This window comes from Medicago sativa, chromosome 1 (assembly GCF_051527215.1).
Source record: "Medicago sativa cultivar Bolivia chromosome 1, Bolivia_mono, whole genome shotgun sequence".
In the NCBI taxonomy this organism is placed as follows: Eukaryota; Viridiplantae; Streptophyta; class Magnoliopsida; order Fabales; family Fabaceae; genus Medicago; species Medicago sativa.
In genome coordinates, this window is record NC_140749.1 from 64,057,593 (window position 1) to 64,076,156 (window position 18,564).

Genomic DNA, 18,564 nt, shown 5'->3' on the forward strand with positions numbered 1-18,564 from the left:
GTGGTCAATATATCACTAACATTATATAAATATATGTTTTATGTGGTGCACAATACAACGACAATTTATGTGGATATATTGAACCACATATGAATATATGTCTCTAGTGAATTTACATTTCATTTCATTTTTTTTTATTTCATTTCTTTATGATATTTTCTCTTGTATACGTATCTACATGTCTCAAGTAGATCAAGTGGTAGCTTATGTCAGATACGAAACTTTGAAGAAGACGGTTAAGATGTTTTTAACACCCATCGACATGTTGGCTGCGTTGAAGACGCAACTTAACCATTTTGATAATGAAGCTAGTAAAAATCATATCATGTCTCATTTTGTTGTCCAGGTATAGATATGACGGATAATAACATAGATACGTAGTGGAGTAAATTCCATATTCTCTTGGACGGTATCTGAAGATCGAGTGTTATATCTTTGGACTCGTTCGAACTGCAAGTGTACAAAGTGTTAGTAGAGATTTGATGTAATTTTATATTGGGTTGTCAATTTCTATAATGTTGAGTGGTTGTTGAATTTTAATCTTTGGTGTATTGTTGTCAAATTTGAAGTTATGGCGTATTGGTGTTGAATTATGAATGATGATATGTTGTTGTTAAGTTATGAGCGAGTTAATTGTTGTAGAAAAATTAGTGGTTGTTGAATTATATTGTTGTTAAAATTCTGAAAATTTATGCTTGGTTCCATCAAATGTGTTTCAGAAAACGGATCATGTCCTAACTCCCAATCCATGTTCCAGGAGTAACTCCTGATCTGGTAGTAAATGGAGTTCAAGGCAAATCAAATTTTATCTCCCGATCTCAGGCGATCGGAAACTATGACCCGAAGGGAGCTTTTTTGGCATTTTGAGGTTCTTGTGAGCAATCAAAGGTGTTTAAAGAGCATTTTTGGCATTTCGAGGAACTTGAAAATTAAGATTTTTTTTTTAGAATTTACTAGTTGTTCTGGATGTTTTTCCTTTGAAATTCATAAAATTTTGCAATCTATGTCGAAAATCCAAAACTTTTAACATGGATGGTAAATTTTGTTTTTACTGTATTGGTTAAAAGGGAATTTTTAGACTTTTAGGGGTTTGGGGGTGGGAAGGTTCAGCTGAGGTGACAAGTAAATTTCTCAAAAATACATGGTTTATTTGGATGTTGGCCCAAGATATCATCATCATCTATATTTTTTCTTTACGGTGAGCTATTTAACTTGGTCTATTTCTTCATCTATTCATTTGATGTTGTTCAGGATTTTTTATCTGAAAAATGGATGTCATTGAAAATCAACTTTGTTTTATCTTGGTTTTCGGGTGTCAAACATTGATTACGTTTGAACCTTTTAAACCGGTGATATCTTATTTTTTCTTGGGAAGGGAAAAAGTAAGCAAAACCCTTGAGAATCGAGGTCCGGGAGTTGTTTTCGCTACGGGAAGGTGTTAGGCACCCATAACGACTATAGTAACCTATAGGAACCGTCTTTAATTTCTACGCGCGCGCTTTATTTTTAAATGCTATTTGAAAATGTTATTTACGCCTAAAATTTGCTAAGTGAAGAATTGGAGGGAGAAGAAAGTGTTTGAATTTTTATTTTATTTGAATTGAAGGAATTTTGTTCCTTGCCTACGTACCCGATTAAGGGATCAAATCCACCGTAGTTCTCTCTCAAAAAATGCTTTTGTTTTTGTTGGTTGATTTTAAGTTTGAAAATGAAATTTTGGAGAATAGAAAGAGGCCTCAAGGGCATGAGATTAGGAAATAGTGAGGTTGAATTAGTGAATTGCAAAATATGGTCAAAGTAGGATTAGAGTTCATTGAAATTTGATTAAGAAAATGGAAAAGAAAATACAATGGGATGTTGGATCCCAAGGTTTATTTGGAAAAGCTTTGAGTGAAGTTGTTCACATTTGTTTGGAAAATTGGTTTTCTCTAAGTATGAACCCTAGGCATTCATCTAAACATACAATCCTAAACATACATCTAAACATGCATATTCTAGCTATAGTGGTGTGTGTGCATGTGTCGGTGCTTGTGTCGGTGTACATTATTAGAGTCCATTGTCCTTTACATCGTACCCTAGATACATTCTATGGCCTCTTTGCCAAGAAAATCAAAGTGCATAAAGGAAAAATATTACAAGAATTCCTAAGTGTTTACATTCTAACTTTGGTACAAATTAAGTTGCAAGAAAGAAAATAGAGATGAATATGAGATGAAATGAAGATGCTTATGATGAATATGAAACAATGAACAAATGGTTAGTAGCACAAGATATAAAGCAAGTCAAAGCCATCATAACAAAAGTAAGAAAATTAACATAAGAAAAACAAGCAAAAACAAATGTGAAATAGGCCTAAAAATCATCACCAATGCAAGGCTTGAATATGACCTATAATCCTCATACTTCAAAGAGTTTTCAAAGAATTTCAATTCAATTTTCACAAAGAGGATTAAAGGAATATACACTACCAAGCATTTAAGACAAAAATTAGGCAAATTTTACATTATTTATTCACAAACAAAACTTGGAACACAAGGCATTAATGACATATTCACAAACAGCACCAATTTCATGGATTCACAATCACAAATTTCATAAAACTCATATAACAAGGCTCCATATCAAATACTCAAGATTAAGGGCCAAGATCATGCAAAATTTTCACAAGAAATTGTCACAAAGTAACATGAAATCACAAGAAAACTCCACATATATTTTTATCAATTTCAACATGCAACAATTATCACCAAAATACCACAAAACTATCAAGAAACATGCATGAAAATTTTTAGAATTTTTAGGGCATTTTTAGACACAAAAATATATAAAACTTCACAAGATTTAACAAAAATAGGAAACAATTGACAAGAAAATACCACACATTTTTTTTTAACCAAGATCCAACATATGACAACATCACAAAAATATCAAGAAAATGATCAAAACACATAAGAAAATTTTTAGGAATTTTTAAAGGATTTTTAGGCTAAAAAGAGGCAAGAAAATTGCTAATTTTAACAAGAATAGGAAAAAAAAGCTTCAAATATTTTTCTCAATTTTTAGCACAAAAAAAAGTCACAAACATGTTAAAAGAAATATTAAGAACACATAGAAAAAAAAATTAGAAGTTTTTATGAAGAAATTTGAACTGGTAATGGTGCAAATAGCAAAAAACAGCAAGAAACACACAGCATAGGGGGGTGCGCATAGCAGCATGGCATGGCAGTTGTTCTTTGGGCCTTAACAGGCCACTGGAGCGGGTATGGAGCGGGTATGGAGCGGGTCAACCGAATCCATGGGTTTTAGACAATATATAATGGTTTTTTGGACTCTTTTCTTTCATTTCCATCTACCACTTCTCTCTCTAATTTTCAAACAGACACAAAAAGCTCTCTCCTCTCTCTAACTAATGCAGATCGGAGAAGATGAAGACAGGTGGTCCGGTGCGGTGGTCGGCCGGCCAAAGTGGCGGCGCCACCGCGCCGGAAACTTAAACTCCCGTTTTCGAAAAAAATTTTAGACGGAAAGATCCGTCTTCGTCTTCTCTGCTCAAATCTGTATTCGAAATTTTGAAAACAAAACGAAAGAAACCTAGATCTACACATTATCCAAAGCTCTCTTCACATACAAACAACATGAACATGAACTGAAACGAACGGATCGAAGCATGTACGAAGGAAAATACCTCTGTTAGATTGGAGAAGATGACCACGTCGGAAAGCTTCCACCGGTCCTTACTCCGATCTGGATCGTGAGCTTCTTGTTGGATTCGTCCACCTTCTCTTTTGTACCGTTCGGATTCGCCTCCTTCTTCTTCCTTTTCGAATTCGTGATTTGTGATGTATGCCTTGGCCGATCCGTTTTGCTTGTGGTTGAGTCCGATTTGGCTTGATATTGTATAGATCTTGGTTTCGTATTTGCAGAATTGAGTTTGTGATGATATTGCTGAAAATTACGGTGGTTTTTTGTGTTGTTATGGCGGTGGTTAGGAGGTTAGAGATGACCGGAAAAAGTTGTTGCGGTGGTTCTAGGCGGTTAGGGTTTGAACACTCATGAGACTCATGAATGTTCTTGATATTTTTGTGTGATTCTTGGTGTTTTGATTCGTGAGGAAGAGAGAGAGAAGAGTGAAATCTGTTTCTCAGATTTTTTTGGGGAATGTGCAGAAAAAGTGAAAGTGTTGACTCTTTGACTGTGATGTGTCAGTTTTATAGCTGATGCAGGGTGATGACTGGACCAATAGAATGAGGCCACATGGCACTGGACTGTAACTGACTGGATGAATGACAAGCTGACATGTGTACAGGACTTAACAAACTTTTGGACTAAGTTGCAAATGACTAAAAATAAAGGACTGAAATGCAAAAGATGACAAAAAGGACTTAAAAACAATTAATAATAAAATTGGTAAAAAACGTAATTTGGAAATAAACGTAAAGTGAAACGACTAAAATTTGACAAAACGGACTAAAATGAACCAATGGCCTAAATGAGGTACTTTAAAGTACCTCTCTGCCGAAATTTCGTGTGAAATGACCAAAATGCCCCTAGGGCTAAAACGACTGAAAATGACTCAGATGCAAATTTAAAAATGGATTTTTAACAGAGATTGAAGCAAGAGCTTATTCAAACAAATTAAAAGACTCAGAGACAAATTTTAGAATTTAAACAGGGTTTTAACACATGAAAAGACTAAAATGCCCCTAGGGGCAAAACTGACTTTAAAATGACTTCAAATGCAATTTTTGGAGACATAGAATGAAACAGGGACTTATTCACACTACTTGAAAGGACTCAAACAAAATTTTGAAAGACTGAGGGAAATTTTGACATAGGAAATGACTAAAATACCCTTGCATGTGAATTTTGCAAATAACATTGAAATAAAATGCAGAGAAAGATGCAATTGATTAGAGATAGTTCAAATGACTTATAATGCAAGAAAAGAGGAATTGAGCTAGTATTTTTAGGTCCAAAATTAGGGTATAACAGCTGCCCCTATTTAAGTTTCTTTGTCCGGAGAGTCAAGAGACGAAGTCTTAGAGTTGACGGGACGAAGATACTTAAATATTAACATTTGCACTGCTTTTGGACATAAAAATACGTTTCCATATTTTCAAAAATGTAAATGCCATGCAACATTTTGATTATGAATGCAAGACAAACAACTGGAGTCTATGGAACCTATCATGCTACTGGGGATTCAGATGGCCACTGATAGGGTAGACAAACCAGGGATAGAGAATAAGGTACAAGCTGTTCGTTTGTCGAACTAGTCACTTGACCAAGGGATACAAAACAAGAGATAGGTGCAAGCTGCTATTGGGACTGAACTTGGCACTTGACCGGAAACATAGACATATAGGCTGATACAAGCGGTTCTTTGGATCGAACTTGACACTTGGTTGAAGATACAAACAGATAGGTAGACACAAACTGTTCTTTTGGATTGAACTGGCTGTTTGGCTGGAGCTAAAGACAAAAGGGTTGATACAAGCTGTTTCTTTGGATCGAACTTGCTTGTTGGATCATCACCACATCATGTGGGAGAGTGCAGACTGTTCTATTAGATCGAACTTGTCGTTTGACCGATAACAAAGCATAAGCCAGGTACAAACTGTTCTTCAGATTGAACTTGCCGTCTGACTGATAACAAAGCATGAGCTGGGTACAAACTGTTCTTCAAATCGAACTTGCCGTTTGACCAATAACAAAGCATAAGCTGGGTACAAACTGTTCTATCGAACTTGCCGTTTGTCCGGAAGCATAGGTATACAAGTAGGTACAAGTGGTTCTTTTTTTGGATCGAACCTGGCACTTGACCAGTAACAAGATACAAATTGAAAGTCTGGTTTAACAAGATACCAATTGAGGGTAAATTGTCATTGACTTGATTTGGAAATAGACATGACCAATTTTGTTGGCCCAAGAGGAAATTGAGAGTAAATTGACATTGATTTGAGTTGAAAATTGACATTGAAAGTTGAGATTGAAAGTTGAGATTGGAAATTGGAATTGGATTGATACATAGACATTGACATTGGATTGGAGAATTGCAATTGACATTGAAATTGGATTGAAATTGGATTGAAAATTGACATTGACATTGGATATTGACGTTGACATTGACATTGGGTTTGAAATTGGAAATTGACATTGGAATTGGATTGAAATTGGAATTTTGACATTGGGATTGGATTGAAATTGGAAATTGACATTGAAATTGACATTGGAATTGGAATTAGAGATTAGCATTGGAATTGGAATTGGAGATTGACATTGACATTGTCACTGGATGTCAACATTGGAATTGGGGATTGACATTGACATTGTCATTGGACGTCAACATTGGAATTGGAGATTGACATTGACATTGTTATTGAAGTTGAGATTGCTTCGAATTCGACATTTGACATGGTTTGGAATTGAGATTGGAAGGTTGAGATTGCATCGAATTTGACAATTGACATTGAGTTGAATTTGACAGTTTGACATTGAAATTGAGGTTAGGATTGACATTGGAGATTGGAAATTGCTTCGAATTTGACAGTTGACATGATTGGAATTGAAGTTGGAGAGTGGAAACTTGCATTGAATTTGGCAGTTGAAAGTTGGATATGCAACATGTATGTATGGTATAGCAAGATTATTGGATGTATGAGCACATAAAATGCATGATTATGCATGTATGAATGCTTGAAATGCATGATTGATTGACAGTTTGACAGAGAAGTTTCACAAAGGCAGACGAAACATTGGAAGATTGGGCACGTAGTGGCTCGTGCTGCAACATATTCACAGGGGAAAAACCTCTTTTGGAGAGACCGTCGTTGGGAGACGTATCGCAACCATGGCTGAGGGCAATAAAACTTGTAAAGGAGGACCCTCGGAAGGTTCTTGGATACAGGTCGCCGTTGCTAGGCGTGTCAGTGCTGGGTAAACATTGGATGTTCGCATCTGTGGTCAATGCTTTTTTCAACATTTCATTCTTTCATTTTCAAACCCCTATTTTTGCCTGAACCGCCCTTTCGGGTTTTCGATTCACCGGGGAGTAGAATTCTTTTCATTGCCCCATTTTTGCCTGAATTGCCTTCATAGGTTGTCAATCAGCGGGGTGCTCATTTTTGCCTAAGCCGCCCTTCCGGGTTTTCAACTTAGCGAGCTCTTTATTTTCATTTTTCCAATTTTTTCATTTTCATTCTGTTTTTTCATTCTTGCCATTGACCACAGATCATCCTGGGGAGTAACCTGCTTGTAGTATGTATTGAAATAGGCATTGACATTCATTCATTCAAGCATGTTTCATTGAAATGTACCCTATTGCTCAGGTTTGCTTTCAAAATAGACAGAAAAAGATTTTCAATTTTCAAGAATGTTTGTTTCAGACATTGACATCATCAAATAGAAAGAAAATATTTGTATAGAGCATTGAAAGTAGGAAGAAAAATAGAGTTTCAAACAACAGAAAGGCTCAAATTGATGTAGAAGAGTGAAAGTCAGCCAAAGGCATGACTCCCGGATTTACAAAGCTTGGAAAATGGTAATTTTATTGGTTGGTGATACATTGAACACGATGACCGCGACATTTCATAGAAATTTTGAATTTACAAGTATATAAGCCTCTGATGAAGAAGATCATTGACAGTTGCAGGTGCCCCAAGGGGTGATGGTGATTTGCCAGATATAGTTACTTGTCTTTTATTGTCAACCTCATTTTTGCATGAACCGCCCTTTCGGGTTTTCGGCTCATCGAGGCGCTCATTCCTGCCTGAGTTGCGTACAATCTCAGCGAGCTTTTTCATATTCATTTTTTTTTGTCCCTAACTTTTGCCTGGATCGCCCTTTCGGGTTTTCGATCCACCGGGAAGCGCATTTTTGCCTAGGCCGCCCTTTCGGGTTTTCGACCTACCACGCTGTTCTTTTCTTTCTAGACAAAGTATTTCTTGACTATATCGGCATTAACAGGATTTGGGAGTTCAACACCATCCATGTGTGTAAGAATCAAAGCACCACCAGAGAAAGCCTTCTTGACAACATAAGGACCTTCATAGTTAGGTGTCCACTTGCCCCTTGGGTCGGGTTGCTGACTTATCCTTCTTTTCAATACAAGTTCGCCTTCCTTGAATTCTCGAGGTCGGACTTTCTTGTCAAAAGCATTCTTCATTCGAACTTGATACAACTGTCCATGAGTCATAGCATCCATACGTTTCTCTTCAATCAGATTCAATTGATCATACCGACTTTGACACCATTCAGCCTCAGTTAACTTTGCTTCCATGATCACTCGAAGGGATGGAATCTCCACTTCCAGAGGGAGAACCGCTTCCATACCATATACCAGAGAGAAAGGAGTTGCCCCGGTTGAACTGCGCACTGTAGTACGATAACCATGCAAGGCAAAAGGTAGCATTTCATGCCAGTCTTTGTAAGTAGTGACCATCTTTTGAATAATCTTTTTGATGTTCTTGTTAGCGGCCTCAACTGCACCATTCATCTGAGGTCTATAAGGAGAAGAGTTGTGATGCTCAATCTTGAATTCTTCACATAGAGCTTGCACCATGCTATTGTTCAGATTAGAACCATTGTCAGTGATGATCTTGTTGGGAACACCATATCGACAGATGATGTTATTCTTGATAAACTTGACAACCACTTGCCTGGTCACATTTGCATAGGAAGCGGCCTCAACCCACTTGGTGAAGTAATCAATTGCCACTAGAATGAAACGATGTCCATTGGAAACCCTCGGTTCAATTCTTCCGATCATGTCAATGCCCCACATAGAGAAAGGCCACGGGGAAGAGATAACATTGAGAGCATGTGGAGGCACATGAATCTTGTCAGCATAAATTTGACATTTGTGGCATCTCTTGGCATGTCTGTTGCAGTCACGTTCCATGGTTATCCAGTAATAGCCGGCTCTTAACAGTTTTCTTGACATGGTGTGACCCGAAGCATGGGTCCCGAAAGTACCGTCATGTACATCATGCATTAACTTCTCAGCTTCTTGTTTGTCAACACATCTCAACAAGACCATGTCATAGTTCCTCTTGTATAGGACTTCTCCATCCAGAAGGAATTTGCTAGCCCATCGTCTCAGAGTCTTTTTATCCCTGTTGGAAGCACCAGGTGGATATTCACGATTCTGCAAGAATTGTTTGATGTTGTAATACCAAGGCTTTTTGTCATTCACATCTTTATTAGCTTGATCTGGCATATTTTCAATGGTAAACACATGAGCGGGTCTATCAAGACGTTGCACTTTGATTACAGGCACATCATTCCAATGGTTCACCCGAAACATGGAAGACAGAGTAGCAAGAGCGTCAGCCATCTGATTTTCATCCCGAGGGATGTGGTGTAGCTCAACCTTTGTAAAGTACGTCAACAGACGTCTTGCATAATCACGGTATGGGATCAGCTTCTGATGATGAGTCTCCCATTCACCCTTTATCTGATTAATAACAAGTGCAGAATCTCCATAGATGTCAAGGTGTTTGATTCTCAGGTCAAGGGCTTCTTCAATGCCCAAGATGCATGCTTCATATTCAGCTATGCTGTTTGTGCATTCGAAAGTTATTCGGGCAGTGAAAGGAATGTGGTGCCCCTGTGGAGTTACAATGATGGCTCCAATTCCTTTACCGTAAGCATTAACAGCACCATCAAACACCAATCCCCACTTGCTATTGGGATCTGGCCCTTCATTGATCAGTGGCTCTTCACAGTCCTTTGCTTTCAGATACATAATCTCTTCATCAGGGAAATCAAACTTAATTGGCTGGTAATCGTCAAGAGGTTGACAAGCAAGGTGCTCCGCAAGGACACTTCCTTTGATTGCCTTCTGAGCTTTGTATACAATGTCATATTCAGACAACAACATTTGCCAACGTGCAATCTTTCCAGTAACAGCAGGTTTTTCGAAGATGTACTTGATTGGATCCATTCGGGATATCAACCAAGTTGTATGATTCACCATATAATGACGCAGGCGTTTGGCAGCCCAAGCTAAAGCACAACAAGTCTTTTCAAGCATTGTATACCGAGCCTCACAGTCGGTGAATTTCTTGCTCAGATAGTAGATAGCATGCTCTTTCTTACCAGTCTCATCTTGCTGACCGAGAACACAGCCCACTGAATCATCTAACACTGACAGATACATAATCAAAGGCCTTCCTTCCACTGGCGGGACAAGGATAGGTGGCTCCAACAGGTATTCTTTAATGCTATCAAAAGCTTCCTGACATTCATCATTCCATACAACAGGCTGATTCTTTCTGAGCAATTTGAAAATTGGTCCACAGGTAGTAGTCATGTGAGATATGAATCTTGAAATATAGTTCAGTCGTCCGAGGAAACCTCTGACTTGCTTCTCAGTTTGAGGGGCCGGCATCTCTCTGATGGCTCGGACTTTGTCAGGATCAACTTCAATGCCTCTTTGGCTGACAATGAAGCCTAGCAACTTTCCAGATCTTACACCAAATGTGCACTTGTTAGGATTCAACCGCAGCTTGTACTTTCTCAGTCTTTCGAACATCTTTTTCAAATACACAACATGCTGCTCTTCATCACTTGACTTCACAATCATATCATCAACATATACTTCAATCTCTTTGTGAATCATATCATGAAATAGAGTTGTCATACCCCTTTGATAGGTAGCACCAGCATTTATCAAGCCAAATGGCATCACTTTATAACAGAATGTTCCCCATGGAGTGATGAAGGACGTCTTTTCTCTATCTTCAGGTGACATTCGTATCTGATTATAACCAGAGAAACCATCCATAAAAGAGAACACTTTAGATTGAGCAGTACTGTCAACAAGCACATCAATATGAGGCAATGGGAAGTTATCTTTCGGACTGGCTTTATTCAGATCTCTGTAATCAACACACATTCGAACTTTCCCATCTTTCTTTGGTACTGGTACGATGTTGGCAATCCACTCAGGATATTCAGCTGTCATGAGGAAACCCGCATCAATTTGCTTTTGTACTTCAGCCTTGATCTTAAGAGCCATGTCTGGACGAGACCTTCTCAATTTCTGTTTGACAGGAGGACATTCAGGTCTTGTCGGTATCCGATGTTCCACAATCTTGGGATCTAGACCCGGCATATCTTCATAGGACCATGCAAAGACATCTGGATAATCATGGAGAAGCTGGATGATCTTCTTTTTCACCTCTGGCTCAAGTGCAGCACCAATCTTGATCTCTCGCTTGTTTTCTTCAGTACCCAGGTTGATAAGCTCAATCTCTTCCTGGTGAGGCTGAATGGCTCTTCTTTCTTGCTCAAGCAGTCGAGTGATCTCATACGGTATCTCTTCATAATCATCATCCTCATCTTCAGCTTCATATACAGGGAATTCAAAATTTGGAGGAACCATAGGGTCACTGTGTTCAACGGGTTCATTATGGTTCAATCTGCATAGTATGATTGGGATGATTTTAGAAAAAAGTTTTTCTATGCAGATTTTTGAAATTAATAAGAAAATACAGATGTTTTGGTTTTTTCTGGCATTACCATTATTTCCAAGAAAAAGGCACTAAAAAGTAAAAAACAAAGAGTCGTGGGAAAGACGACAACTTTTTATTGATTAACGGCAATGCCGAAACAAACATGCCCTTACAAAGATATCACTTTCGCCTTGGGCAGAGCGAAAGGATTGTTATTTTGAAAACAAGAAACATGAGCAACAAAACACATTACATGGAAGCATGCATGACTAAAGGAACATCAATGGCTTCCCAATTTCTCACAGTGCCTCCTGGTATAACAAAGGCAGGCACATAACCACCTTCAGCAGCATCTTCAGTAATAGCATTGATGAACCCAGCACTGTAGAAAGTTCCCTTTGAAACAGGAGATGTTGGAGAGAATCCAAGGCCCTCTTTACGCTTGTTTTCCAGAGTCTGAATCACTTTGCCCCAGCCAGCAGCTTGCCCTGCTTGAACAGCCTTCTGGGCATCTTTCAGTGAAGCCATGCTAGCACCAGCCCTCCGGGGCTCTGCACCCTCAACAGTCAAGCCTTGAAACAACGTCCCTTCAGCGGACCCTGCTTCAACACAAGAGAAAGATGATACCTGGCTAACCAGAAATGCCTCTTCACCGTGCACAGTGACAATCTTACCATTCCTCATGAACTTGAGCTTCTGATGCAAAGTAGAAGTGACTGCTCCAGCGTCGTGGATCCACGGTCTTCCGAGGAGACAACTGTAGGAAGCATTGATGTCCATGACTTGGAAGGTAATTTGGAATGTCTCAGGACCAATGGTAATTGGCAAGTCTACCTCCCCGAGAACATCCTTGCGGGATCCATCGAAAGCCTTAACCAGATAGCTGCTACCCCTCAGGGAAATTCCATGATGACTTAATTGCCTTAGTGTTGATTCAGGCATTACATTCAGAGATGATCCAGTGTCTACCAATACGTTGGATATCAGGTCGGATCCACAATGTACTGAGATATGTAGAGCCAAGTTGTGGCGTCTCCCTGCTTCGGGGAGCTCATCGTCACCGAACCCCAAGTTGTTGCAGGCAGTAATATTACTCACTATCCCATCAAACTGATCCACAGAGACCTCGTGGTCAACATAAGCTTGCTCGAGTATCTTCATTAACACTTTCCTATGAGCCTCAGAGCTCATGAGCAGAGACAAAATGGATATCTTTGATGGGGTTTGTAGCAGCTGGTCAACAATCTTATAGTCACTTTTCTTGATAAGCCTCAGGATTTCGTCCAGATTGGACTCTTCAATAGATTGGCCTGCTGGGCCGGTGTTCTTGTCAACAGGAGGGACAACTGGTGGAGTTACCGTAGCAATGAGTGTCACTACCTTCTTTTGAAACAACGGTGGACGGACTTTTCCACTTCTCAGAGTTGTAACTTCACTAGCAACATTATCAACTGTAGCTGGGGATACGAGAGGCACCTCCACTCCGTTCTCAATCATGGTTGCATTGTATTTGTAGGGAATTGCTTTGGTAGAGGTATACGATACCGGACCAGGTAACCTGATCACCAAAGGCTCGACATTCTTTACCTGAGATACACTTTCAACAGGAGAGTCATGGAATACTGGCACAATCACACATACATCACTGGCAATCAAGTACTTGTCATCCATCAGGCTCTGGATATCATTTTGCACAACACAACAACCCATAGGATTCTGCAGACATTCTGAACAAGAATCATGATCATGTTTGAACAGAGAAGCCTGGCAAAGCTTGACATGTAATGGCACCAAGGGAGTAACGACATTGCGGACATCCAACATGGGATCCTCTTGAGGAACGGGAACCCCTTCAAAGGCCTCAATCATATTGACAGCAGCATGGTTTGGAAGCGGGTTGTCAAGGACATGAGGAACGCTGTTCTCAAAAGTCAACCGTCCCTTTTCTATTAGATCCTTCACAATATATTTCAGAGCAAAGCAACCTTCGACATCATGGCCTTGAGCACCCTGATGAAATTCACATGTTAAGTCCTGACGGAACCTGGGAGGCAATGGATTAGGTGGAGGCTTGCCTGGTCTGGTGACGCAGTGTCCCTTAGCAAGTAGAGTTGGGAGCAGCTCACCATAAAGCATTGGTATCGTTGGAAAAGAAGGTTTGGGTCGGGGACCCTGTTGTTGCTGCCGTTGCTGTTGAGCAGGAGGCTGTTGTTGTGCTTGCTGGGGGATAGCATTGACGGGCATTGGTGGTTGACCCGGTGGCAGAGGATATTGCTGGTAGAATGGTGGGAAAAAAGGATGCTGAGAGTATTGCATGTAGTGATAAGGCAGGGGTAATTGTGTAGCAGCTGCAGATGGGTTACCAGACACCATTCCTACGTCAGATTCCTTTCTCTTGTGGTGACCATTGCCATACTTCTTTGGTGCACTGTTTGAAGATTCGCCCTTCTCAAGGACAATAATACCATCTCGGACAGCCTCTTCTAGACGGGTTCCCATTGTAACCATATCAGAGAAGTTGTTCGGAGCAGAGACTATCATTCTCTCCTTATATTCCTTCTTTAGAGTCTTTAGGAATGTCTGTGTCAACTCTTCTTCATCAAGTCGAGGAGAAACACGGGCAGCTGCCCCTCTCCACCTCTGAGCATATTCACGGAAGGTCTCATCTGATTTCTGAGATAGGGCTTTAAGAGAGTCCCTGTTTGGCTTCAGACGGGTATTGAACTCATATTGACCTTCGAAAGCAGCAGCGAGTTCCTCAAAGGTATGGATGTTATCTTTGCTCAGACTAGTGTACCAATCTGCTGCATCATCTGTCAAGCTACTCTGGAAGCAGTGGATCATCAGTGCATCATTGTCGGCGTAGTTAGCCATCTTTCTGACATACCGGATAACATGGTTATGTGGGCAAGAAGTCCCATTTTACTTGTCAAATTCTGGCTCTTTGAATTTCTTAGGAACCTCAAATCGGGATACCAAGCATAGATCACGAGCTTTAGCAGGAGCACCATTGTTTCCCCGGCTAGCCTTGACCTCACGGAGTTCTCCAGCCAACTCCCTTAACTGTCTCTTCATAGCTTCTATTGCGGGATCTTGTCCACGCGGAGTATCAACATCAATTACCTGTTGCACAGTGTGTACAATAGGGTCGGTAACAACAGTGGTTACTTGAGGCATAGCAGTAGACACAGGAATCTGTCCTTGACCAGCAAAACCAGAGACACCAGCAGCAGTATTAGGAGAGTAGTAAGCTGAGAGGCCATAAGGACGGCCATTGGGCATAACAAAACGAGCATCAGTAGCCACAGTAGATAGTGGGATAGAGGGAACCACCTCAGCAGTAACTGGAACAGAAGTGGCTGGTTGTTCCTGTGCAGCCATCATAGCGGACATAGCGTCATGAGCCTTAGCCAAGTCTTCTTTCATAGCAGCCAATTCGGCACGGAGCTGAGCATTCTCTTCTTCAAAGTTAGCCATTATCCTTCTCTTGTGAAATCTTGTCTGATGAATTCTATCTGGTTGGTAGACTTTGCGAACACGAGCCACCTTTCAGACTGCGGCGGACAAAACCAGGAGGCAATGAGCACGAGAGAAGTTTTTTTGTGGTCAATGAATGCATATGATGCATGAAATGTGTTGATGTATATGCAAAAAGACTCTTTTTAGGTTATCGAAGGGTTTTAGACAAATTATGAACTCGTAAACATTACTAAACAACAATTAACGTAAACGGGAAACAAACAACAACATGTAGTTTTACAAGACAATTTTAACATAAACAAAAGGAAATAACAACAGGAAATGGAAATCCTCAAGCATAGGAAGTGGAAGCGTCGTCCTCGGACTCATAGCTGCAGTATCGTGCGTAGAAGTCACGGGCACTCCTAGCCCTCTTGGAGTCCCTCATAAGCAACCTATCTTTCTCTTCAATCTCTCTCCTAGCCTTAGCTAACTCTTTCTTCAGTGTCAAGACTTCATGAGTCTGCTGCTCACCTTTTCCATCCAAAGTCATGATCAAGTTCTCAGCCTCATAGTATCTAGCCCTCCACTGATGCTTCTCCCGACTCTCCATAGCTAGGTGCTCCTGATACATCTCCTGGGTAGGTGGGAGTAGAGGCAAAGGCATGGTAGGGACAGATGCAGACACATATCTCATAGAGGGGTAAGGCATACCAATCTCCTCAGCTTGGTTTATCACCCACTGTGTATAGGCCTCATGAGCGATACCGGACCTCACACCCATATGCTTTACCTCTTTCTTCCGAAGTTTGGTCCAAGCTTGCATGAAATCTTTTCTAATGCCTGTGGGAGCATTGGAGTAGTGAAAGAAGTAAGGAGCTGTAGCAAGATTGATGGGTTTATCCTTCATCGGGAAACCGAATTGTCGCAAAGCAAGCTCCGGGTTGTAGTTGATTCCACCCCGGGTACCAAGAAGAGGTACATTAAGAAACTTTCCACCACCAAAGATGATTTCCTTGACCCTAGAAGCGGGAGTGAGCCAAACCACTTCATTAGGAGTGAGAGCCATAATCCTCTGTGAAATAGACCAATTCCTCGGATTGTCGTGGAAAGACTGCGGAAGGTGCGAAATAAACCACCTATAGAGGAGAGGCACACAACAAAGAATGTATCCGCGACCTTTGCTAGAACGATCGTGAATAGCATGGTATGTGTCAGCTAGCAAAGTAGGAACCGGATTCTTGGAGTGGAAGATCATAATAGCATTCATGTCCACGAAGCCATCAAGATTCGGAAAGAGAATAAGCCCATAGATGAGAAGTGCAAGAATAGCCTCAAGAGTGTCTTGACAAGTGGTATTGAGGTTGGCTTTCCCAAGAAGATACTCTGAAGTGAACCCTCGGATGTGTGCCTTAGTGACAAGATTCTTGGAAACATCGGTGGTCTTGAGATAGAGATCTTTAGCAATAACCAATGGAGGAGGAGGATCTTCAGGTCCCGAGAAAGGTATCCCCTTAGCAATAGATAGACCTGTCAAGGAAGAATAAGCCTCTAGAGTAGGCACCAACTGAAAGTCTGGAAAAGTGAAGCACCGATACCCCGGATCATAGAATTGCACTAGAGTGTGCACAAGCTTCTCATCCACATTAGTATGGAGAATAGGAAGTAAAGCCCCGTAACGGCGTCGGAAACCAGTCGGATCCTCAATCTTGAGTGCCAAATCCCTCAAACTAGCCAAATCCACTTCCTTGAACTTGTAGGATTTAGTCATCTTCATCCCTACAATGTTTACAATTTCAACTTGTCTAAGCCCTTCGATAACAATGCATGGAAAAAGTTTATGCATGTATGCATGTATGCATGAATGCATGATTATGTTCAAGTTCGGAGAAAACATGGTGGGTTTGAAGTTCAAAGTCGAGGAGTCATGGGTGGACACGGTGTCCGGTGAAACTAGGGTTTTAGGATAATAGTAACCGGGTTCTAAAAAGGTTCCCAAGTTGCAACTTCTCCGACGTATCTCATGGTGTCACGAGACAACCCTCGCTCCATGATTATACGTGGAAGGTCTAACTTGAGTGTAGTATCGCGTGACGACTAAAACTCGAGACAACACCCGGTTTAGCCTCCGCACTACATCCTAGAAAATGGCCATGGATGGGTTTGGTTATCTACGGTTCATAGCGTCATAGAACAATTAGAAGCAAAGTGCCTAAACGCGACAACTCGCGCCGACAACATCACCCCCCAAAATGCCTCAGCTATGTGGGATTGATCGCATAATCCAAAACACGAGGCAACCCCCGGAATGAATTGTCGATTATATCCCCCCTAAATCCTAAGTTCACTCAGCCCGGGTGCAGGACTTTTGATATTCTCACCCCACACGTTTGCAAGAAATTAAGCATTTATTCACATAAGGAAGCAAGTAAAAGAAACAAGTAAAAATACAAGCGCAAACGTGGAAATAAAGACTAGGCGTAACTCTCGAATCTCCCCAGTGAAGTCGCCAGCTGTTTTATCTTGGTTTTCGGGTGTCAAACATTGATTACGTTTGAACCTTTTAAACCGGTGATATCTTATTTTTTCTTGGGAAGGGAAAAAGTAAGCAAAACCCTTGAGAATCGAGGTCCGGGAGTTGTTTTCGCTACGGGAAGGTGTTAGGCACCCATAACGACTATAGTAACCTATAGGAACCGTCTTTAATTTCTACGCGCGCGCTTTATTTTTAAATGCTATTTGAAAATGTTATTTACGCCTAAAATTTGCTAAGTGAAGAATTGGAGGGAGAAGAAAGTGTTTGAATTTTTATTTTATTTGAATTGAAGGAATTTTGTTCCTTGCCTACGTACCCGATTAAGGGATCAAATCCACCGTAGTTCTCTCTCAAAAAATGCTTTTGTTTTTGTTGGTTGATTTTAAGTTTGAAAATGAAATTTTGGAGAATAGAAAGAGGCCTCAAGGGCATGAGATTAGGAAATAGTGAGGTTGAATTAGTGAATTGCAAAATATGGTCAAAGTAGGATTAGAGTTCATTGAAATTTGATTAAGAAAATGGAAAAGAAAATACAATGGGATGTTGGATCCCAAGGTTTATTTGGAAAAGCTTTGAGTGAAGTTGTTCACATTTGTTTGGAAAATTGGTTTTCTCTAAGTATGAACCCTAGGCATTCATCTAAACATACAATCCTAAACATACATCTAAACATGCATATTCTAGCTATAGTGGTGTGTGTGCATGTGTCGGTGCTTGTGTCGGTGTACATTATTAGAGTCCATTGTCCTTTACATCGTACCCTAGATACATTCTATGGCCTCTTTGCCAAGAAAATTAAAGTGCATAAAGGAAAAATATTACAAGAATTCCTAAGTGTTTACATTCTAACTTTGGTACAAATTAAGTTGCAAGAAAGAAAATAGAGATGAATATGAGATGAAATGACGATGCTTATGATGAATATGAAACAATGAACAAATGGTTAGTAGCACAAGATATAAAGCAAGTCAAAGCCATCATAACAAAAGTAAGAAAATTAACATAAGAAAAACAAGCAAAAACAAATGTGAAATAGGCCTAAAAATCATCACCAATGCAAGGCTTGAATATGACCTATAATCCTCATACTTCAAAGAGTTTTCAAAGAATTTC

At 40.2% G+C, this 18,564-nt stretch overlaps 1 long non-coding RNA gene across 4 annotated transcripts in view; it reads left to right on the forward strand.

The window, feature by feature from the left end:
* The window catches only part of LOC146956331 (uncharacterized), a 38,966-nt gene continuing 20,402 nt past the window's right edge, over positions 1 to 18,564 (forward strand). For 2 of the 4 annotated variants that reach the window (XR_015020094.1, XR_015020095.1), the window contains exons 1-2: positions 13 to 346; positions 720 to 888. This is a non-coding gene — a long non-coding RNA (uncharacterized LOC146956331). Of the gene's footprint in view, positions 347 to 719; positions 1,199 to 18,564 lie in introns of all 4 variants that reach the window. The other 2 variants (XR_015020096.1, XR_015020093.1) reach the window with 2 other exon arrangements.